This window comes from Leucopleurus acutus, assembly GCF_964270905.1.
Source record: "Leucopleurus acutus genome assembly, chromosome: 20".
NCBI lineage: Eukaryota > Metazoa > Chordata > Mammalia > Artiodactyla > Delphinidae > Leucopleurus > Leucopleurus acutus.
Window position 1 is genome coordinate 21,191,330 of NC_139162.1, and position 23,484 is coordinate 21,214,813.

General features: G+C 43.3%; 1 protein-coding gene across 4 annotated transcripts in view; it reads left to right on the plus strand.

Annotated features, from left to right (window-relative positions):
- CDH11 (cadherin 11) overlaps nt 1–23,484 on the plus strand; it is a 146,343-nt gene that overhangs the window by 45,426 nt on the left and 77,433 nt on the right. For all 4 annotated transcript variants that reach the window (XM_082863243.1, XM_082863244.1, XM_082863241.1 and 1 more), the window contains exon 2: nt 15,061–15,188. The gene's annotated coding sequence lies outside the window, so the exon portion shown is untranslated. The remainder of the gene's footprint in view (nt 1–15,060; nt 15,189–23,484) is intronic.

Below are 23,484 nucleotides of genomic sequence, written 5' to 3' on the forward strand. Positions count from 1 at the left end.
CCCCTCAGTTTTACTGAGATATAATTGACATATAACATTGTACTAGTCCAAGGTGTACAATATAATGATTTGATATAAGTATACATTGCAAAATGATTACCACACTTAAATAACATCAATCACCTCACATAGTTACAAATTTTTGTTCTTGTGATGAGAACTTTTAAGATCTACTCTCTTCGCAACTTTCAAATATATAATACATAATTGTTTGAAGTCTCTGTTTATAGTTTAGTTTGAAGTCTCTGAATGAGTCTGTTCAACAAATGAGTCTGTTGCCTCATAGAATAAATGGAGCTTCAAGTTTCCTAAGACATTCAACTTACTCACCTCCTGATTGCTTAGATGGGGAAACTGAGTAGCAAAGGGGCTTGCCCGTGGTCACACTGTCAGCGTCTGAGCTTGAACTCAGCACCCCTGACGTGCAGGCCAGTTGTGTTGATCACAGCACATTTCCTTGTTACTGGCTAATTTATTCTGAGCTAGGTGGCACCTCTCAAGATATCTTCTGGGTAATTCTATCCAGGCGTGAGGTTAGAGCAGCCAAAATTAGATGATGATGCAAGCTCACTAAGTGCAAGGTCTAATTTTGTCCACCCCTTTGTCCCCAGTCTCCAGCACATTCCCACGTCCACCCTAGGAGGTCAGCAGGTGTGTGTTGGATGAATGAACTGGATGAAATAAAGGGGGGCCTCCAGGGATAATCCTCTCGTGCTATCTTTTTGGTAGTTGCTGACCTCCCTTCTTGGATTCTTCCATACCACAGGGTACTTTAGAATCAAATTGATGGTATCCTTATTTAATTTGACACTTCGATGATTCAGTCACTTAGTATTGTAAACTATTTTCCTGTTTCTATTTTGGAATAAACTGGCTGGTTCTTTTGGTACCTCTTGACAGAATAGGGTTTTTCTTTTGTTTTTTGGGGTTTTTTTTTGGCTGTACGGGAAATTGATAGAGGGATCTCAGTTACTAGACCACTAGTTCACTTTGGGTGTGGCCAGCTCACATACCTTCCTTGCGAGAGAGACACTTCAAGTTGCATGATGAGACTATAAAATTACAAATTTATGTCTAGGACAGATAATATTTTTTAAAATTATAAAGAAATGAGGAGGAGAGGAAAAAAAAAACACTCATGGTTCATTCACTCTGACTCATAAATTGTTCTTATTTTTCTCCTCCCTTCCAGTACTCAACTTAGTCAGGAATATTTTTACATCATCATAATTGGAGTAAAGACTGTGTTTCATAATGAACCACATTGAAATATCCCAACATGTTCTTCCACATTGCTTTACAATTCACATAATTTCAGCTTTGGGGAAGGACTGTTATTTCATGCAGGGTGTATACTGTGTCTTACTTAAAAATTGTCCTATTACAAGAAGGCAATTTAGGCTTTATGTGAATGGAAAGATGTAATTCTTATTGGGAATCTGGGTGAAATAAAACGGGATTAGAAAAGATTTGCAATACCTAGACGGTCCTGTACTTCAAGTCAGTTATTCCATATCCATCAGCTTGTTAAAGCTCAAATGCTCTGTTTCCTTAAAGAAAAAAAAAAGGACACTTGAAACATGCATAGAGAAGCCTAGAATTGGTCAATACCAGAATTGTTTTGGTCCTTTTTCTAGTTTTAATAATTCAGATTTAAGATGCCTTTAAAAGCAAGCATCTTTCCTGATTGCCAGGGGCATTTTCCTCATTTCTGAAGATGGGTAGCATTTAACTGACAGGCAAAACAACCACAGCAATAAACATTGAAAGCTGAGTACTTAGGAAAGCTGACCTGGTCTTTAAATTTCTTCAGGAAAAACAATCAGAAAGGCAGAAAACAGCTGAAGTAAATCCATCTGCTCACGTTCAGGTCAAAAGCCCGTGAGGATGAGTCCTTAAAGGAAGTTATGGGGTTTTAGGGGATGTGGCTGCAGAAGTGATCTGGTGACGAGCTGACTTGGAAGAGAAGGTTGGGAGAGCTGTCATTAATTCTGTTTGTGTCGTAATTCGGCAAGGTCACTGGAGAGGATCTTCCTTAGGCCACTAAAAATAGACAGTCTAATAGATCCAAGCGTGCTGTCATCTCTCCTCTCCTTTCCTTTCGTCGTGTCTTATTTTGGGAGCTCTCTTCATTCTTCTCACCCGCCTGCCTCCTCTGTCACTCTGCGCTTGCTTTGGATAAGCCATTTGTCCCCGTGTGTCGGGCATGAGAGGGAAGGCAGGGAATGTCAGGACCCCCGCTCACCTTGCAGCTATCAGATCCATCCTTCCTTCCATCCTCCTTCCCTCCCCCTACCTTTCTGTCTCACCTTAACTTGGCCCCCCAATTCTATGTGTTTATCTCTGCAAAGAAACTGGCACATAGAACTACTCAATATGTAATTATTGAATCAGTGAAGGAAAGAATAAATGAATGAATGGTGAGAGCTGTGGAGAAGGCAGTGTTCTAGTGAGGGAACAGTGGGGCTAGGAAGACCTCTCTCTCCCTTCAGTGTACATCCCATTACTGTTGTAATACCCTCCTCTTTCCACTCCCTTGTGCCCACCCCCACTTCCTATGTAATATGTCACCTGTTCACGTATGTGTTCTCTCTGTCTAGTCATCTGTCTGTTGTTGTGTACATCTGTCCCTATCTAAACATGCACATCCACTCAGCATGAGGTTCTGTAAAAATTCCAAGGAGTCATTTAACTCCTGGATTCATTATTTCTATTTTTCCCCTCTTGATTCTGTGAATTTCATGCAGATGTTTGTGAACAAAATCTTACTCCCAGCCCTGCTATGTATAAAATGGACAAACCAGAGCCTGTGTGAATTAAATAGAAGAAAGGAGGAAGCTGTGGGGATCCCAGAACCCTCCACCTGTACTGCCCTCACCCACCATAGCCTGCAGTAGCCTTTGGGGTATCTGGGAATTACCCAGTCTCTGCTAAACACAATTAATAGAATCACTGGATTAGATCACCACCGAGTTTCCATTTTGCCCTTACATCCCGTGATTTGTGATGTCCCTCAAACTTCAAGTCTGCGTCTCTGTGTTTAAGGTTTGTAGCAAATGCAGATAATCATGCAGTGGGTGCTATAATAGGAGCGAAAATTACTGCAGACAACAGAGCTTCCGCTCTTCATAAACTCACAGGGATTGGGGGTGGCAGACAAATGTAATTATTCCCTAAAACAATGAGGTATCCTAGGACTTAAGGCCAGATGGTTGATAAAGATTATAAGCAGTAGGTATTGCCTCTCATTCCATCAAATGTTGATTGAGCATCACAGCTGATTTAAAGGGATCCTAAGATTAAAACCATTTTAAATGTTCTGTGTCATTCGTCACTGTGGTTTGCTGTTTATTTTTCTGTTCACATCCTAACTCTGCAGAAATAGCGGCTGTGCTGTTTGTACTCTAGGGTCTTGAGTAGGATCTGGCACATAGCAGATACTCAAGAAACACTGATGGACAGGTTGAATGGTTGGTAGGGATGATGCTGTGATGAGCTGTGTGTGCAAAGTTGGGAAAGGAAGGTGAATTATCAGAAGGTAATCATTTTGTTAGGGCCTTGGAGGACAAGAAGTTTATAAAGATGAAAAGATGAAAATGCATTCTGTGTAAGGCAAAAGCGGGAGCAATGGTAGGGAAGAGTGAGATCATATATGGTAAGTTGAGCAAAAAAAGATCAGTTCCTGGAAGGAGCTGCCCTAGGTGAGGCTGAAGGCCGGCTGAGCTCGCTCATGAAGGGCCTTCCCTGGGGGTCAGGGTGAGGTGAGTATGGAAGCCCTGGAGTCAGATTGCCTGGGTTTGAAGCCTTATAAGCTGGGAGACCAGGGTACATTAACTCAGCCTCTCTGTTTTATGTTTCTCCATTTTCAAATTAATGTGACGATCCCTGTAAGCACAGAACCTAAAACAAAGCAGGCTTGCTTGTTGTTAAAAACAGAAGAGGCCAACCCGAGGAGACATTCGATGCTTTGAAATCAGGAGTGGCACAAGCAGACTCATGGTGTAGAGGGAGCATGCAGCAGCGTGTGGAGGATGGACTGGCTCTCAAGTCCTCCTGGGAGAAAGATGCTGCCTGCATCCTCCCCCAACCCCTTCCTTCCCTTACCTGCTAGAGACTCTGAGTGTCCTCCATGTGCCGGCACTGCCAAATAATTCTAGTTCCATTACGTTTACTCTCAGGATATTGCTCGTTGCCTAAGGCAGGGTCATCTATGTGAGAACCAATGGGATAAATAACTGTCTGGCATCAGTATCTGGAATGGCTGTGATCTAACTGAGGACCAGTTCTCCCTTCATGGGCACGTGGTCTTGCACCTGATCATGTTTTCCTGTCCCTTTGTGTGATGCAGCCCTGGCAAGTGTATGACTTCTTAGCCAGAGCTCTGCCTGTGAACCTTGGCTCAAATTATTTGATGCTGTCATCTCTCCTTTTCTCACTTTTGTTATGTAAAGCAGCACTATATGTTTTCTGTGCTATATGCATCTTTGCAGGCAGCCTTAAATTCCCTTTGGAATAAAATGGGATGTGCGTAAAATGCATGATGTGAATTGTAGAGAGAGGCAGGGTGGGTTCTGTGCCCAGTGAGTTTTCAACCTAGTTTCTTCTCCAGGAAGACCTAGATTCCTGGAGATTTCTAGACTCTGCTCTCACCTCCACCACCAGGTGGGGACTGACATTTGTCTCTTCCTGTCATTCTGTCTCTGCCCTTGGAAGAGAACCAAGGTCATTCCCCTCACACATATGATCTGACACGGGGTATTGATGCGGATCCTGCAGAGAAACTGTGGGATGTCTGGGGCAGGGTCTCTATGGGCCCTGCTCATCACCCACTTGCCACTCGGGGCCTCAGTCTCTCCTTCCATAAAATAATCGCAGCGCGATGGATCAGCGTCCCCTCCTTCCGTCATTCATGTTTGTCTTCACAATATCTGGGTACCACCCACACTGTTATTTACTTAATATTTTCTTTTGACTCATTCTGCTTCCCTTAAGTATTTTTAAAGAAAATTATATCATTATCATTGATGGCAAACTAGTACCTCTTATCATAAATAGAAGGTAACCCCCAAATAGGTAAAATTAAAAGGAAACTATAATACAGTTGAGTCTACTCTGAGCCTGAGACTGCCTTTTCTGTTAAAAGAGAGATTTGCTCAGGAATCACTGCAAATGGAGACATTCCCTTTGCTGAGATCAGGATTGAAAGGTAATTGAAAAGGTACTTCTCTGCTTCCTGATTCACTGTCATTTAATGCCAATAATAATAATAATAATAGTAGTTTGTTGGGCCCCTATGGTGTCAGGCATTGCACTATTTTTTGTATGTCTTTATATAGAGTCTGTATAACAGAAAAGTGATAAATTTTTGATCATGATGATGTTGACGAATATTTAGTGAACAATTAATTTGTGCCAGAAACAGTAGTATACTTTACATGTATTATCTCCTTTGTCCTCACCACCAGGGGCTCTGTGGGGTATTGTAGCACCCGTGTTACAGGTAAGGAAACAGTCCTAAGTCATGCAGCCGGTGAGGAGTCAAGCCCCGTATTGGGAACAGGCAGGACTCTGAGTTCACACCCCAGCAGAGGCTGCGCTTCCTGCCACGGTCTGTCTAATCCACAGTGTGGCCCCCTGCTCTCTTCCTGCTTGCTGGTGACAGGCCCACTTGGTCTGGCTCCTGGACAGGGTCATCTGGCTTTCTGCAAGGTGACCAGACCATCTTGTCAGGGACCATGAAGCCTGGCTGTGTTTACACGTCTCCCCAAGAGCTAAAGGAAGACTGTGCTTGCCTTCATGATCCCCTGCACATGCAGTGTCCTCTTAAAGATGGCTTCATCATGATACCAGGTTTGCCCCATGGAAACACAAACTCCTAATGACTATTAGAGAGGGAAAGATCCCAGAGATCTTCTAGCTCACTATTTTCCCAACTGTGGTCAGAACTCTGCTGGAATGAGTTGGGCTGCTTTTAGCTGGGGAACTGACTTTTTCAATTACAGAATTTTGTAGACTCAGAATAGGAAAGGACCTTACTAACCATCAAGTTCAGCCCAGTCCCCGGGGTCAAAATTTTGTATAAGTTGCTGGATAAGGAATGTGGTTTAAATATTTTAAGAAATAAGTGATCAACATGTTAATAGTGTGTGTGTGTAACTTACACACTTACAGTTTCACACAGCTACAGATATCAAAGCCAGATATCCAGCCCAGGCTGAATTTTGAAAACCTGTTTCAAAATTCAGCCTGGTTTTCTTGGCTGAAGTCTTAAGACAGAGATTTAATAAGTGGGTATTGCAGTGGAGGACCTCACGGAGCCTCTGATTTGAGTACAGATAGGACCATTTGCCTGTCACTTCCACACTAATGATCCAAACCCAGTCTAATAAGATGACCCAACTCACAACTGTGGACAACGCCATTTTTCTCTTCATTTTCCGTTCTTATCACTGAAATTGGTAAAAATGGACTTCACTTGTAATCATTTGAAAAATTTTTAAAAAGATGAAAAGAAAGAAAGGGATGATGGTGTGTGTGTGTGTGTGTGTGTGTGTGTGTGTGTGTGTGTGTGTGTGTACATCTGCCTGGGAGGAGAGTCCAGGGGGAACAGCCTAGATAAAGCTTCCTACGGGGACATTAGATTCTTGACATTGGCATGTGATTTTTCCCAAGATCTTTAAGAATGTCAAAATTGGTGCACACAAGTAGAGAATACTATTCCACCAATAAAATGCAGCAAACTATAGCTGAAACATTTGAATGGCCCACTTCCCCTGCTGAACCTGAATGAATCCAGTGTACTTAATGAGGTGTGATAAGGATGCAGAGCGCCTGCTAGACTCGCTTGCTGGCTCGCATCAGCCTCTCTATGGCCAAATTCATATTTTTTGTTGAAGAAAATTTCAAGTCACCACCTAGTGTGGGCCTTCACTGGCACCTGTACGCAGGTGGGACTTTGGTATTAGGGACTCACATGGGGTCATGTGTTCAGAAGCTATTTGGGAGCATTAGTTTGTGCCTCTCTCCACCTGATTTACAGTCAGCAAGAAAACATTCATGCTTCTTGCCCTTGTGGAGTTTGTAGACAATTTGAATTTGTACAGCTTGTGTCTTCAGAGTAAGTGTCTAAGAAGACAGAAATAACAAAATGACATTTTCTTCTTCTTAATTTAATTTCACATTGCAAAAGGACAGTCCCGCTTAATTTTGAGAAGCCTGTTGCTTTCTGAGTGTAATGGCCTCAGAGAGAACCCTCTCCTATTATTTCATAAATCAGTCTCACTGCTATAGCCAGCGCAGCTTACTCTTTTTACTATGAGAAGATAGTAGGAGGCCGTGACTATTTCTAGCACATAGCAGAAAGTCTGCAGTGTGTGTGTGCATGTGTGTGTGTGTGTGCGTGTGTGTGTGTGTGTGTGTGTAAATACTTCCCTGACTTTGTGAATATGAAGAGTTGCAAATAAGTGGCTTTCTTGGTTGTATGGAAGTTGCTCAGATTTGATGAAACATTAGAGATACTGTTTCAGGCCTTGGGCCATAGTCAGAGGGCTTTGCTGTTATCATTTCATTTGTGGGTGGTGATTCATCAATGTTTGCTCTCTCTCTCTCTCTCTCTCTCTTCCTCTATTCCTCTCTCCCTCTCTCTCTGTCTCTCTCTGGCCTGGTAAAGTGATGCCTTCATTGATCTTTTTTTTTTTTTTTTAATCATTGGACTATTTCCCTAAATTGGTGCCCTAATTTATGTCTGGAGAAAATGGTTGAGTGTAGCTGTTGGATGAATTGCTATAGGTTCTAACTGCCTGTGTCCTGACTTCGCCGTTTAGTGGCTTTGTGAATGAGGGCAACTTTATTCAACATTTCTGTGCCTCAATTTCCTAGTTATGAAATATAATCATAGTACCTGATGTATCAGATTGTTATAGGATTAAATTATATATTACAGGAAAGGACTTAGCCCAGGACCTGGCACATTGCAAACTCTCAGTAAATGTTAGAAATCATCTCACCTGTTTGGATTAAGTTGTGTCTACATGACACGCAGCTCCTGGGGGTGTTGAAGAGCTGAAAGAGTTAGCATCACATGTACGTGACTATAATCATGCCCTTAAGTCCTCAAAGGTGATTAAATGCTTCACTTGGCATCAGAGGTATTTGGGAAATATCGACCACACTTTTTCAAACTCAGTACATGTACAAACACATGGATTTACTGTCAGTCACTCAGGAAGTACCTGTTGGTTACCCAGTCTTGTTAATAGCCGGTTGCTTACAAAATGATAGTCTATTTTACCGATCTTAACTATTTGAAAAAACAAAGTGGACAGCTCCATATTACTTTTATCAAGGCTAAATAATATGGGCCAAGTGAGTATATTATTATAGTCCTTTGAAAAAATTACGAATTTTATCTGTCATTTGACATCAAGTAGATAAAAAGGCAATAGATTTTCAGTGTTTCAGAATTTTAAAAATACAGTTTTATGGTGGTTCTCTGTTTCACCTCTACCATTTCTCTATTTCTCCAATAGGCCAAGCCCTTTAGAGGGTTAGCAGGTTGACCCAGGCCAGACAAAAATGAGTATAAGATGTGATTTCTGTCTTCAGGGAGCTCAAAGCTTCCTTGGATGCAATGTTGGAAGGGGCAGACAGCCATAATAACAAGGAAGTCTACCCGTGGGAGAAATCAAGACGTAATACGGAGTTCTGACGGAATCCGGAAGCTCTCCGAGTCCAGCACAGGGAGCAGGGTAGAGTCCCACCACAATTATACGAACCGTGAAGGGGAGGGGAATTCAGCTGAGGGAACGGTACGTGCAGGGAGGAGCAGAGGTGCTTAGCCTGCTGGGCTCACCTGGGCAGGAGGTGAGGCCAGGACAGACGAGCGAGAAATGCGTAACCTCTGTCATCCAGTGCGGGCAGTTCCTGACCTGGTAGGGAACCATTTAGAGTTTAAATATTCTCCAATTCTTTACGTAAAGATTGCTGTCCTTCTAAGAAGTAGGTGGCTCCTACCCAGAAGGAAGTTTCTGTCTTGTCCTGTGCATTACTGTCAAATGTTGAGCTATTTGTTCATTCACAGCAAGGAGACAAATAAGCTAAATAAACTATGGAAGAGGTAAATACTGTTCCAGAACAGATGTGATTGCGTATGCCCTACCTGCTTTGTTTACTCCAGCAATTCTTTCTGAAAGTTTTCCAAATGACCCAGTAGATATCCCAGAAATTCTCCTGAAGTTGGGTTATATTTATTTTTACTTGCTTGCCACTCCCTCCTTACCCCCCTCCCACCAAAAAAAATAAATAAATAAAAAGCAAAAGTGCTGCTATTTTAGGGCAAAAATAAAATATACTCTCTTGGAGAAAGGCTTTTTCTTTTCCTTCGATTCTAAGTGTTCCCGGGTTCTATAACAATATAAATAGACTTAAGTATGTGTGTGTGATTTTTATAGTGGATGTGTTTAGCTTTTCCCCCTTTTCTGACGTTGAATTCCTTTATTATTCAGTAGAGAAATCATCATGGCAAAGTGGGAAGGCAGATCTTTGGGAGCATGGGAAATTTAGATTTGCATTCCCATTCTGCTGCTAATTAGCTTTGTTATCTTGGGCAAGTTATTTAACTTCTCTGAGGTTTAATTCCCTTCTCTTTTAGGAGGTAGGAACGGAATAAAACAAGCCCCACCCAGTGCTGCTGGGAAGATTAATTAAAAGAAAAATGCACGTACAGGCACCAAGGCTATATATATTGGGGATATGTGGTGGGTGACAAATAAAACTGGAGCTCCCAGCATTGCAATTGTTAAAATGTTAAAGGGGAGAAAGTGAAACTCCATCTTTAGGCGAGAAATAGGGATAAAATGTAGAGTAGCAGGAGGTTTGCTCATATGCTAGATGACTGTTTGTTTATTCATTTCCCAAAGATATTACAAAGGCTGTGAATATTTATTTAGTTCTGCTCCCAATAGCCCTTCTAATAGGGAATTATTTGGGTACAACGAAAGACATTTGTAAATGCGGCTGATAAGACTGACACTGGACAAGGAGTGTTTTGTTGGACACAAGAATTCTATTGTCACTGGCTTCAGTTGTCAAGTGCCCGGGGAACCCAGAATTTATGGTGACAGCACAATGGGCCTTTCAGGGCCCAGCAAAAGAGCTGTGAGATCCCGCTCCCCGGCTTTTCAGGGCTTCTAATCTTTTTATCGGGCCCGGACAATGCCGGATTCAGCTGCTGCCTGCGCCTCCTGACTGTCCATTGGCCATCAGGTATTGTGCGGTAATTACCATGGTGACAATGGACTCTCTCTACACCAGTCCATCGGTGCTTTGGAAAACGGCAAAGGTTGTCACTTTGTATTAGGTGCCTCTAAAGGCACGGCTTACTTAGAAAAACTACTAAAGAGAAATAAAGATAATCATGCTAAGAGTTTGATTTAAAGGGCCACTGTGTCAAATCCATTTGTAACCCAGGAACTCTTTATGGATGTTTTCCCGTAATTACAGCCAGACGCTGGGCGTCATCCCTGTACAAGCAGTGAGTAGCCGGCCTTCGAGATTCTGCAGGGAGCCCTGAGCTGTGGGCAGCTGGCAGCCCTTAAAGTCCTATGGGAGCAGAGGTCTAAGCTGAGCCATTGTACTTTGAGGGATCCCTGAACTTCTTTAAAAACTCAGTTTCCTCATCTGAAAAGGAATGGTGTGGGAAAATGCTCATAGATTAATATTAATTATATATCCCGTGAATGTATATTAATATATACAAATGTATGGTTATTAATCATATGAAAGCTTATCCGTCTACCATAGGGCTTTGTGAACAGCAAATAGACAATAAAAGGTAAAACTAATGTTTTAATCGTGCACAATTGAAAAAGCACCATCTATACCTCTTCATAATCACAGCTACTAATCATTGAGTGCCTACTCTAAGTGAGGTATTGTATCTGTTATCACTGTTCTTTACAATAAGCCTACAAAAGAGTTATTAATATCCCCATTTTATAGTGAAGAAACTGAGGCTCAAAAAGTTCCTGCCAAAGTCAAATTAGCTTGGAAGAGGCAAAGCCTGGATTTTAAGTCCTGTCCCCTCACATTTAATAGCTTCTTCCCTCATTTTTTTTTAATCATAATCTACAAATTTATCTTACAAAATATGCTTCACCATACGGTTTTGGAACTTGGGCAATAACAGGAAAGAAAAACACCCAGTGGTGAGTATTTAATTGGGTTTATTCATCCCTTCAACAATGTCAGGAACATGTGACACCCATAAAAGGAAGAAGCCCGCATCTGCAGGGAACCCAGGCTCTACTGCCTGTGCCCCTTCTCCTGTCAGTGGAGCAAGAAAAACACACAGCAATATCAACAAAACAACTTGGTGTTTCTAGACCAACAGAAAAGTATATGGCCTTTGCTTGACTTCTATGCCCAATAAAAGTTTCAAAAACCTGATATTTTATTGTTTAATAGTAATGTATTTAATCATAGTTTGTATTACTCAGCTCCATACCAAATATCTCAAATTCCCTGTTGTGTTGTTATACCAAAAAGTAGAAATTATGTTATCACATCCTAGAGAAACGGGCATAATTTACCCGGGGAAGTAGGTCTCGTTGTGGGTTCTTAAAGCTGGCAGGAAAGAAGTAGATTTTTTAGTGATTTGGTCTCTGCTGCTTCCTTGCTCTATGAATTTGGATATTTACCACTTAGCCTCAGTTTTTTTCACCTGTAAAATGGAGCTGTCACTCTCTCCTTGGGCTACCCTGCTCCACTCAATGGCAATTCTTTCCCTTTTATACCCATCACCCCCGTGTCATACCTATATATACACAGTTAGTGGCCTGAGGACCCTGAAGCATGCACTGATGGAGTAAGTGGGGTGGGGACTATTTTAATCTAATTCACATATACTTTCAGCCCTTATCCTCCCCCACAGCACTATATGTTGGTGTTTTTGTTGCTGGAGTGCTGTTGACAATGATCCTGGCACACACCTGCCCGGGCTGAGCCCACATTCCAGAAGAAGACCCACACATGGAGAGCTATAAGCCGGGGTATTTGATTTGGAGCAGAAATCCTAAGAGAGGGATGGCAGCATGACTCGTGGGTCAAAGGGAAGGATATGGCTCTGCATGTACTGAGTCTTCAATACAGTCAGAGCTCAGCAAAAGAAACTGGCCACAATCACATCCCCATCTGTCCCTGAGTTTCCTCCTTGATTTTGATATGCTTGCCAAGTATTTTCTCCATCCCACTTTACACCCTTGGCTTCATGGTGTTCCTCTTCCTGATTTCTCAGTCTCTGAACTAATATATGGCATGGAGTGTCTTCGCCTCTAAGAGGTTCAGTACTATGGGTAGCCGAGCACAGCAATGGAAGGGGCTGGTAGAGAGCAGTGGTTCCCATACTTGAAGAGGGCCCGTGATGGCATGCAAGCCTTGGGAAATGAAGGGAAGATGCCCTGAGAGTAGGTAGGAGTGCGTGCAGCAGGGCTGCATTGTATTTTTCTGTCTCAAAAGGGACCACATGATTCCAGGCCTCGGGGGAGTCATTAGATGTGGGGAAGGTCTGGGGGGAGAGGGAAAATGAACATTCCAACCAAGAACACCAATGCAGAAAGAGAACATCTGCACTCTACCTGCCCAGCCCTCTCAGACCTAATGAACTCTTTTTTCCCATCAATTCTGTTAAAAGCACAAAAACAACTTAGATTTCTTCTGTTCATTTTTTTCTAAGAAAGATGGTATAATTGTATACTACAGACATTGTCCACAGAACCCAGAGCCCCTCTTTCTCAAATGTTTGCAGTGATCAGAATTCACAGACAATTCACCCATTTATTTTTGCTTTCCTTCCAAGGCTCTTAATTGTCAGTGCAAGCTTTTGGTGAAAGGAGTTTTAAAGGAGACATTTTGCAGGGAGGTAAAGAATGCAAGGCCAAGTGGGAGTTCAATTCGTTTTTATAGATTTGAGAAGTAAACTTTTAAAAGCACAATGGCTGTATCATGAACTGATTGGAGACCAGAGAAGAAACACAGGCTATGAAGTCTGCACTGCTGGGTTCTGATCCCACCTTGGGTGTTATGGGCTGTACACCTCGGGCAAGAGTTTGACCTTTCTGAGTGGTGGGGTGAGATACCGTGATGAGTTCATGATACCCAGAGTGGATATATGCATTTAAAGAGAATACATTGGTAAGGACTGCAACAAATGCCCGTTCCATCCCTGTTTATGGTCTCCTATTCATCCATTTCTGGGTAACATACCATCCCCAAATTTAATGTCTCATGACAACTATTTATCATTACCTCTTACCGTTGAGTTGAGTGAATCATCTGGGCAGTTGTTGCTTGGGCTCTCATGCTGTGTAGTCAGATGGCTGGAGTCACATGAAGGTTTGAGTGGGTTGGATGTCCAAGATGGCACCTTGGCTTACCATCTGGCTCTTCAGCTTGGATGCCTGGAACAGCTAGACGTGGTTGGGCATCTCTCTCGCTATCTATGCAGCTTCTCCACATGGCTAGCTGGAGCTTCCTCACAGCATGGAGGTCTAGAGCATTCAGACTTCAGACATGGCAGCTGACTTCTCCCAGAGCAAGCTTTCCAAGAACACAAGACAGGTTACCAGGTTTTTATGACTCAGCTTCTGAAATCATATAGTATCACTTTTGCAGTGTTTAATTGGTTACCCAGGGGCAACTCGGAGTCACATGGAAGGGGACCACATAAGGGCATGAATGTCTGGGCGTGTGATTCATTGGGGGAGGGCTGCTGGAAACTGGCTACAATGTGGTTGCAAGTTGGGTCCTTCCTTATCAGTTATGTGCTGAATGAACTGCCCCCTGTGACTCCATGTGCATCTTTTATGACTCCATGTGCATCTGCTACTCTATCTTTGACATCCTGGAAATAGCACACATTAGGACAGTTTTCCTGTTCTTGATACAGTCACCAAATCAAGGAGCCATGAACAGATTTCAGTAGATGTACAGTTCATCCTCAGCCCTTCACCAGAGGGTTTTTCACATGTTGTTGTTGTCCTTGTTTGTTTTGGAGAAGGCATTGTGTGTGAGGAGCTGTTAGGTGGAACCAAGATGAGGCAAGGAAAAGTGGATTTAGGAAAAATGAAAGATAATAAAGTCAAAGTAGGAAGCTGTTTAAGCCCTTAGTGCAGCCCAAGTTGATCCTAGAAGGTAGAAGTTCTGGAGAGGAAGGACATTCAAGAACTCCTTTATGCTGCTGTGTTAGGGACGCTATGCCAGCCGTACCTTCCTTGGTTCAGTGCCTCGGTTTTGGAAGACGACAGCTGTTCAGACACTCCATATTCCTCTCTTCATTCATTCAGCAAATATACATTGAACAGCTGCTCTGGGCTAGGAAACGTGTTAGACACTTCAGGAGACGTGAAGATGAATCAGACCCGAATCCAGGCAGAACACAGCCCCACACAGAAACTCCAGAATGTGGTGCAGAGCAGGAGGGGGGTGGAGAGGAATGTCATCTTGACAAAGAATTGCAGCTCTGTCAGCCCAGTGCTCTGCTTTGCCAGCATGGGGATGACATCTCCTATCACAACTGCCACCACTGTCACTCTCTGCCCTTGAGTCTGTCATTCCATGAGGATTCGACAGCACCAGAACAGTGCTTCTCCCTTTAGGAGGGAAGGAACTTGCTTTGGATGCCAGTAAAATGTGGATTCTATCAGCAACCGGCTCTAAGACTTCCTGTCTCCCCTACAGGTTTGTCATTAGTGCTAGAGCAGATGCGTGTAAAGTATGTAGCGTATTATAAGAAGTTGGATGTATGACTGCTTTTATCTTTGTTATCAAAGTTCCAGATGCACAAATGGTTCATCAAACCATCCTGTGGGTACCTCTAAATCCATGACAATTTTTTCCCAGTTTGCACACAATTGTGATAATTTGTTTACATCTTTCTACACCTGGACCGTTATTGTCTGAGAAAAGTGTGTCCTATGCAACTGTGTACCCCCAGTGTCTAGTAGTGTATCACTTTATTGATTCATGTCACTTCTAGGTTACTAACGATCCTTTCACTTTTTGCAGAAATCACTGTATATTCGGCTCAGTAGCCTCCTGACGATCATTCCTGTTGCCATTTGTTGAATGACCAATCAGATGGGTGGAGTTTTGCGTTATAGAAATTGGCAGCAAGTATCCAATGGGTGAAGAAGGTAAGATGGACCAGCGTTACTGAGTGTTTCAAATGTAACTATGTTTGTGGAGATGGAAACGATGGCTTCCAGGGCCATCGCATAAACCTGCGGTGGTTTGAACCTTCACAAGAACCTTCCAGAGTAGAATCTGACAGGGAAGTAGGCCTGGGCTTTGAGGAATGTGATTATTCACTGTGGTTATTGGGTTATCTCTATGGAGCATCTATTATGTTCCCGTACAAGGATGATGGTAGTTTTTTGTTTTGCTTTTTTTTTTTTTTTTGACTATAGAAGGTTCAGAGGAGAAAGAAGGAACTAAAGGGGGTTATAATTCCTTAGCAAGAGCTCAGCTGGATAGACTGACTAAGGCAACCGACATGTTGTTTTTTATCCCATTTTCTTCTTTTGAAAACAATTCTCTAAATATGTACAAGGTGGCTTACATCCCACGAGGAAAAGAGATAACTAGGAGGCTGAACCTTTTAGATCTCAAAAGACAGAGCACTAGATCATAAGCCAGGAGGATGACTTCAACTCCAAGACCTGACTCTGCCGTTCATTGTCTGTGTGCCCCTAGGTTAAGGAGCTCTTCTCTGGGACACAACGGTGGTTGGATCCAGAGTCTCTAACAGTCCTTAAGTCTTAGGATTCTATGAATGTATTTACCTCCTTTATCTGCTCAGTGGTAACTGGAGCTATATTTTATAGGATGTCCAAATATTCAGATAAAAATTTAAGAATTAATTCTACCAGCATGACTTTCCACACTTTAGTGTCCTAGACCCATCCTTCCACGTGTCGGTGGCTCATCTCCACGTGTGTGTCCACCAAGTGCCTTAAATGCAGGGGCCAAATGCAAGTCATGATTTTCTCCTCTAAAGCTTTACCTTGTCCTGTGTGCCACACTTCAGCCATAGCACCAAAATTCACTCACACCAAAAACGCGGGAGGGATCCCACATGCCTCCCAACCCCTACCCCAATAGCAATTGATTCCTGTTGATTTACTCTCTATCTCGGAAACATTTTTATTTTTCTCTATCCCCACTGCCACCATCCAAATGCAAGCCAGATCCCCTTTCTCCAAGATTTTGCCACAGTTGCCACCTAACAGATCTTTCTGCCTCCAGTGTTACTTCTCCCCCCGTCAGCTCCAGCATGATCCATCTTTCATACATATCCTGAACAGTGTCCCTAAATCCAGAGATTATGTTACTTTGCTACTTAATCACTTTCAAGGTTACAGATCTGAACTCCTTCTCAGGCTTCTAGGACCCTTCGTTGATGGGGCCACTGTTCTGTTGTCCAGAGTCACTCTCAGCTGCTCTCTGCACACCCACCCTCACCGTACACATCCACTCTAGGATCTACTATAAGGCACAACCTTTATTTCCCCAAAGCCCAGTAAGCTCCCTGTCTTCACAAGCTAAGTTTTACTCATTTTATACCTTCACTTGGACCTCACTACCTCTAAGGAGTTCTTTCTGATCCCTGAAGACTGGGCTTTGGGTGTCTCCTAGGCTTTAGTCATCGAGATTACACCATTTACTGTGATTCCCACATTGGGTTGTAATTGCCTGTTTAGTTGTCAGTCTTCCCAGCTAGACCGGAAGGTTCTTGAGGATTGGCCTTATTTTGGAACCACCAGGCTCCCAGTTGCAAGCACTGTATCTGGCGCAAAGTAGGTTCTCAATAAATATTTACTAAATGTATGAATAGAGACTTTAAGTATAGTTTAAATAGAAGATGAAGAAGGGGACCTGATGTTACCACAGAGAGAAAAGTCACAATGTTGACAGCTAACAGGTATTGAGTGCTTACGATATGTCAGGCACATAAGGTCTTTAAAGGTATCACCTCCCTTAATCCTTGCAAAAACCTACTGTGATAGATTCTATTAATATCCAAGATATTACAAATGAGAAAACCGAGTTTTAGAAAAGATAAGTAACTTGCCTATGGCCATATTGCCATACTTTTATCCTTGGGCGTTTGTATCCTTGGAGGTCTGACTTTAGCTAGAGCTTTTATCTTTGCTTACTCCTTTCTTTTGTCTTCCCCAGAATTAATCTGGTCCATTATGGACAAAAATCATTTCCTCCACGTAAGGCTAAGACTTTTCCTGCAGCCCACACAAGCTATTTTTACTTAGATGGTCAGCCCCTGTGACTGGGGCGTGTAAATCTTTGGTGATTTTCCAGGTGTTTTACACTCATATTTTAATGTGGGTTTGTTCTGGGACAAAATTTCAATTTGGGGAGCCCCCCTACTCTTTCTCCCATGTTCTGGCCAACGTTTGTCATGGGAATAAACCAATGAATGAAAACACTCTTAGTGAAGGCAGAGCCATCTTTCCTGCAAATGCACCAATATGACTTGGAAATCATGTGGCCGACTCCTCTCGTGTTAGCATATTTTGCACTCATTTGCTCTGAAGCCTGGCTCAGCAGAGGGAACGCATCCCTCCTCTGGAAATGCCTGTGAATGATGATCATCTCATTTCTGCCAAGCCAGATGGGTCTCTTCATTTCATCCGACCTTTGAATTCTTCAGTAGGACTTGCGGCTGACATTTCCTTTTTTTCTTGGTAATAGGGACAATTAGAATGAGGTATCAATGAAACAGAGTCAGAAGTTAAATGGAAAGTACTTCAATTTAATTTGTCTTCTAGGAAATCGTTTAGGTGGTTTTTTTTTCCTACTTAGAAATTAAGAACAGCCTGTTTCGAAGAGTTCTGCATAGCTTTTATTCCAAGGAGAGGAAGGTAAACTATTCTAATGTTTGTAGCACCCTTAAAAGAAACACAGGATGGTACAGATGGAACAGTCCTTTGATCTTTCAGGATAATCTTCTTGTTTTAGACATAGGATTTTTTTTTTTTTTTTTTTTTTTTTTTTTTTGCCTAGAGGCAGGAAAGGACTTGGATCATACTATAAGGTTTTGGAAGGGCAAAATGAAACTTACCTACAATTTTGGCTCAAGACTCAGATTCTTGATCCCCAATCCATTCAGGATGGCAGTGTTCCTTGAACAAGTGCCTGTGATGTGCCAGGATACTGGCAGGGATGAAAGGCTCTTTCCCTTTCTTCAAGGAGCTTACAGTCAAGGAGCTCTGTATAAAGCACTCAGAATCCTAGTGGGAAGGGAAGAGAGGGGGATGGGAGGTAGAGAGAAAGACTTTTCACAAATGGTTGTGAAGTGGTTTGGACTTAGGGATCAACTCTCTGTCTGACTTCTAGGGAAATCCACTTGAACTTCTGTTCCTGGTACATTTTTCTTACTTAGACACCTCCTCAGAGCAGGAGAGGAATGACCTGAGTAGCTACAGGACAGAGCTTCCTGGCCCCGCTACCACACTGAGCTTTTAGTAGGGCATTGGGGCACAGATTCGAACTCTTGAAGCGAAAAGTATTTGTTGTTATACTCATGAAAAGTATACACACGTTGAGACCCCCCTGACTAATAATCAGCATGGGCTAATCATCACAGGCCACCCAATTACCTTTCATTTGCATAAACATTTGCATAAAAATCAATCCCACAAAGCCCCCTGGGGGGGCAGCTCACCTGTGCTGGAGCAGCCACCAGGCTCTGCATTGTCCCTGGCAGTGTGAAATGTCAGCAGCCTGCCTCCTAACCCCTCTGCCTGCTGGGTCTGTCTGTGAAGGCACATTTCCTATTTTGGGATATAGGCCACTGTGGAGAAAGAGGCCAAGTATCTGTCTGTAGCTGGTGCCCTGAGAATCATAAACAGACACTCAGTTCACTTGCTGACTCCTTTGCAGATCCTCAGTGTGTACAGTGTGACTGTCACTAATGAATCAACTAAGGGATACAGGAAGCTCTCATGTGCCAGGTAATGTAAATATCCCACCTTTGCCAGAATCAGTACTAAAGGACAAACTTCAACTGAAGCCATGGTTCTGTAATCTTGCTTTATTTAAGGAATGGTGAACAAAGTGCACAGACCCTCCTGATCAGGACAGTGAGAGCTGATGTTTAATGCAACGCCCATGTGCAGACACTGTGCTACGTGCTCTATGTTCATTGTCTTGTTTGACGTCACCAACACTTTGGTATGTGCCGTTGTCCTGATTCTTTTATGATGAGGACACGGAGGTTCAGAGAGGTGAATGAACTTCCTGAGGGCCAAACGATGAGCGACGTGTAGAGCTGGGGCCTCCACGCCCCAGTACAGTACCGTAGTGCCTCCAGTGTGTCTCTTCCAATTCTTTGGTGTCTTGCCTTCTGGTCTTAACCAAGTTGGATGGTGGTTATATTACAATTGTTTTGGTGGTCATATCATAAATCTCCACGTGGGTTATAAGGGAGACAGACCTAGGTGCTGCGGGCTAATGTAGCGGTGTGCTGCTGAATGTAGGCACTGAGTGAGAGGTAACCCATGGGGACGGGAAAATCATCAATCATCTCCTGAGAACCATTCCTACTTTAGGCCTTGGACTAGGTGCCGGTACAGCAATGAACGAGATGCACATGTATCAACACGACAATTGTACCAAAGTCATATCTTTAAAGAGCACCCCTTCTTGTGGTGGAGCCAGGTCAGCGGAAAATAACCATGGCTTAGAGTTTCTTAGCGACAGCTCCATGGGTTCGTAGGAGCACAGAGGGACTGACTCTGATAAGAGAAAATCGGGAAAGGCTTCAGTGAGGAGGTGACCTTTGGGTTTAGATGTGATGTATGAGTCAGAATTTACCAGGAGACAATCGGGAAGGATTTTTCAAGCAAAGAGAAAAGTGCAGAGGTTCTTGAGGCAAAATATTCATGACTAGGTGGTTTGTTTGTTTGTTTATATCAATAGGTAAGACAGTTACAAGGTCTACAGAAAATTAAGTATCCTTCGATCCCTATCTTCTAGTCTCTCAATTTCCTTCCCTGGAGGCTGCTACTATTTTCAGTTTTCTGTGTGACCCTCCAGAGAGTTTCCAGGCAGTTACGATGCTACAACCACACACCCATGTACTCGCTTCTTCCATGTTTGTATACGTAGGTGGTATCCAACTGTAAACACTCGTACGTACACTGTTCTACACCTTGATTTTAAAAAGAAAACTTTATTAAGTTTCCCCCCTTGTTTTTGTTGCTTGTTCTCTGATTTTAAGCTTTCTTTAAGTTTTAAAACATTTCAAACCTACAGAAAAGCTGCAAAAATAGTAAAATTAATTCTTATAAACCCTTCATCTTGAGTCACTGATTTTTTTAAATCATTTCCCCCATGTTCCATGCAACAGCTGTATGAACGTAATGCCTAATCGAGGTACAGCTTGGACGTCAGTTACCCAGACACTTAGGTGAGCTTCTTCTCTCTCCCCAGCACTTACTTAGCAAGATAACCAAGATGTACTTGAAACCAAGAATACGTTCCTCTCTTTGTCAGTTTCCCTGAGATGCCAGAAGCAGCAAATGTACCCCCAGGATGGAGATGGCAGGAGGGGCCCCTCTTTGGGCCACTTGCTACCCACTTGATGCTCATCTTTGGGAAAGGATCTTCCCCTGCCTCATCAAGTAGGGGAGTCTCAGGCAGGTGATCACGCTCTCTGCACACTTCCCTTCTGGACCCAGTGGTCCAGGATGGGAACAGACAGTCCCGCTGAAATCTACCCACTTCATTTCCGGCAACCAGCCATGTAGATTGTGTGACTTTTCTGTTCTGCTTGTCAGAGTCAACACGGCATCTCAAAGGCTGGTGTAGGGTTCCCTCCTTTTAAAGATCAAAGCACTTGAACCCTGCTTGTTTATCTGTGCATTTCCTCCGTGCATTACATGGCAAGGAATAGTTTGTTCTCAACGTGAGAGGGACTTTCAATACTGTGACAGGCAGGAAGTAACCCAAGAAGACAGTGTGATATAGTTTTGCCGTCAAGTGCTCTGGGCCCAGGAGGATTGTTTTCAGGTATTCATTCATTCACTCATCAAATAATTCCTGAAAGCCACCGTGACATTCTTTCATGCTTTGTGCCAAGACCTATGCGTGCTCTTTGCAGGCTGGGTACTCAGTGTCTGTGGGGTGATAAACATATCTGGGCTGAAGAAAGTAGGTGAACCTGAGAGGGGTCAGTTGGAATCACCAGGGGATGACTTCCTGGCCATTCAGTAATTGATTTATTCGTATATCAAACACATTTACTGACTGCTTACACTGTGCTAACTCCACACATTCACCTGTGACTAAGATTACTGCAGTTCCTGTTCTCATGGAACTCATGCCAGTGGAGAAGGCTCCCCTGACCCCCTTCTAAGTCTACCTGTTTCCTTCAGTTGGGCCCATGAGGAAGGTTCAGCTGCTCCCAGAATGTTTCAGGAAAAAATCAGGCCATTGCCCAGCAGCCCTCCCAGCCCCATGTGATTTCCAAGCCAGAGACTCACCATTTCCTCCAGAGGCTACTAACCCAAATTACCCTGTGCCCTGTGAGGCATGCAGAGCTCAAGGCAGTTGGAGAGAGCAGAGAAGGAAGGGTAACAAGACATTAAAATCAGCCACCAATTAACTGTGTCTGCTGAGAATCTAGAAGACTGCAGCCTGACACCTGGCAAATGCCTCCATTTGGAGGCTTTAGAAAAATTGTGGAGGGGCCAGTGAGTTCATCTTTTCAAGAGGCTCTGAATTTTAGAATCTAAGCACCATTTGAAATGATGTTAGGTTTCCATAGCAACAGTTCTTATACTTTTTTTTTTTTAAAGAAAACATGTTTAAGAGTTTGGCCACATACCTGCAAGAGCTAGAAGGAACCTCTCTAAATGAATATCTAGCAAGTTCCCTTAAGTATCACATTTCTGTCCATAACAGATGCTATTTTGGATCTCTCAACATTCCCGATCTCTTTTCAGAATTTCCACTTGAAAAATGGACCCAGGAGCATTGTTACTCAATGCCCCTAAACCATTCGCATCATGCTTTGGGCAAAGAAAAAGCCTTTGTCGCTGTGTAGTTGCATTCTTGTCCAGGGTTTGCGCTGGACCGCACAGTGGCAGGGAGCAGCCTGTGGTCACACGGGAGGGGCCAGGGTCGCTGGTGACCAGGATCATGGGAGCACATCCAGCTCCCTGATCTCCTCCCGAGTCCTCCTCCACCGAGCTGCAGCAGGATAGATTTTTCTACAGTCTAAATTGTATCAAGTTCCTTCAGTCTAAAACTCCAGGCTTCAGAAGTTTGTGGTCTTTCACAGGATAAATTGCAGGTTCCTCCGCCTGGCTCCTAAGACTGACATGATCCAGTCCCCAGCCCCTCTCATCTCTTGAAGCCCCTATTCCACCCTCCCAGTTAACTCTCCATCCATACCGTATTGTGAGGGTACCTGTGCTTCATGATGCTTAACACTCCATCCTCTTGCACCAGTTTTCCTTCTCAGTCTCCATTTGTCGGAAGATGCTATGAAGGATCCTCTCTTCCAGGTGGGGTTCCTGACTCCTGAGTGCCTTGGTACCTTGGGGGTCTTGATATGTCTTCATGGGCCCTGGGCATCTTTGCCTTTATGAGCTCCTTTTTCTATTAAAAGAATTAAATGTTATATTTTATGGCTGCTTTGGTATGAAGATGAATATAATCTTTACCCTCAAAGGTCAATTTTCCTTCTGACCTTAAAAGAAACTGAAACATTCCTGTGAGCCCGTAAAGGTATTATGGACCCCAGGCACGATACTTCCACCTAATGGAGAAGCCTCAGGGGCTTGGCACCTTCTGTTCCCTCACATGCATGGCTCTCCATTATGCAAGGCCTTTCCTGATGTCATAACCTGTAAAGGCACACCCACCCCTCGGATATTCAGTATTTCATTATTCTGTCTTATCCTTCACAGGAGTCATCATAATGTGTGAATATCATGTCTATTCCCTTTCATGGTTTACCTTTTTATTAGTTGTTTCCACCATGAGAGTCTAAACCCCTCGAGGTTCAGAGACATGGTCTGCCTTGCCCATCCCTATATTTTCAACATCCACAGCAATGTGGTCCACACTAGTAGTAGCTCGGTAAATATTTCTTGAATGAATGACTAAACCAACACCTAATTCTTGAATGTTTCTCTTATGGGTCGACAGGAATATGATGGTGGGTTGCCTGTCTTAGAAAATTGTGGGGGGCCGAGGGCTGGAGCATGAGCTCCTCCGTGCTGCTGGGTTGCTCAGAATTTTCAGAGCCTGTCTCTCTATTCCTCATGTTCTCCCTCCTTCTCTCTCTCTTGCTCTCGCTCTCGCTCTGAGTTCCTCCTGGGCCACCATTCAGATCGGAGTGGCATCGGTTCCCAGAGCACTCCACTCTGGGGATGCCAACAGCTGCATCATGGCTTTCTCTCA